The sequence below is a fragment of the Pteropus vampyrus genome, unplaced genomic scaffold, assembly GCF_000151845.1.
Source record: "Pteropus vampyrus isolate Shadow unplaced genomic scaffold, Pvam_2.0 Scaffold59, whole genome shotgun sequence".
Classification (NCBI taxonomy): Eukaryota; Metazoa; Chordata; class Mammalia; order Chiroptera; family Pteropodidae; genus Pteropus; species Pteropus vampyrus.
In genome coordinates this window covers 695487-696561 of record NW_011888840.1, presented here as the reverse complement: position 1 = coordinate 696561, position 1075 = coordinate 695487, and the positions used below count along the sequence as shown (strand labels likewise).

The 1075-nt window shown below is 34.0% G+C and overlaps 1 pseudogene; it reads right to left on the bottom strand.

The window, feature by feature from the left end:
• Positions 1-473: 473 nt before the first annotated feature.
• LOC111740234 lies at positions 474-592 on the bottom strand (annotated as a pseudogene).
• Between the last annotated feature and the right edge of the window lie 483 nt (positions 593-1075).

Sequence of the window (1075 nt, the reverse complement as noted above, 5' to 3'; positions counted from 1 at the left end):
AGTTCACATGAGATAATGTGGAACAACTTACATAAACCATGTAATTCTTTTACATAAAAAAAGAAGAAAAGAAAAATGATAGAAGTTTAAAGAAGGTGCTCTTTAGCCTTGTAGAAAAAGGCTTTGGTGGAAGAAGAATTTCAGACCATTGATTACAGTGAGATGTTTCATCTCTCTTGGGTTTTCACTTATTTTGGCCTTTTCTTCTCTCCTATCCCTCATTAACATGTATCATTAGGGTCTAGTTCAAGGTCTTGCACAAACTCGTATATTCAGTATGTTCACGACCAGGTTCAAAATAAATAATTCATTTTAAAAAAGAAACTGAAAGGAAATACACTCAATTACTAGCATTGATTATCACTGAGTGATGAGAAGATAAATGATTTTTTTCTTTTCATAAGAGCATTCTTTTCATAATGAGCACATACTATTTTCTTTTTCTTTCTTTCTTTCTTTTTTTTTTTTTTAAATACCTACAGCACCTGGTCTTCCTAGATGGTCTCCCATCCAAGTACTAACCAGGCCCAACCCTGCGTAGCTTCCGAGATCAGATTAGATTGGGCATGTTCGAGGTGGCGTGGCCATATACTCATATTATTTTCTGAGTAAAAAAAATAATACCTATTCATTTTAAGTCCTGTTGTGTTCACTCAAATGTGTACCTGGAAATAAACAACAATGAAATAATTGAATAAGTAAAGAGTGTCTCAAAATATATGATCTACTTAGAGATAAATCAAAAATGAAGGGGAAAATAATATTCTGCAAAATGTAGCAATCATTTTTATAACCTTGGCTATATTTCTTCAAGCAATATGATCTTGGAGTGGTCCTGATCCTTGAATGTGAAGGCAGAGACTTCTCCATGTCAACACTGTCATATGACTCAAATATTGCCCACATAGAACTGTGGCCACAAAACAGAATAATCCATAAATAGCACAATCTATGACCTACTCAGTGGAAACATCGAAATTTCTACCTTAGCCTGGGTTTTCTTGTGGGTATTCATTAAGTCGGGCAATATCAAGTTAGAAGAACACATGTTTGAAAGCTCCATGTATACATTCCA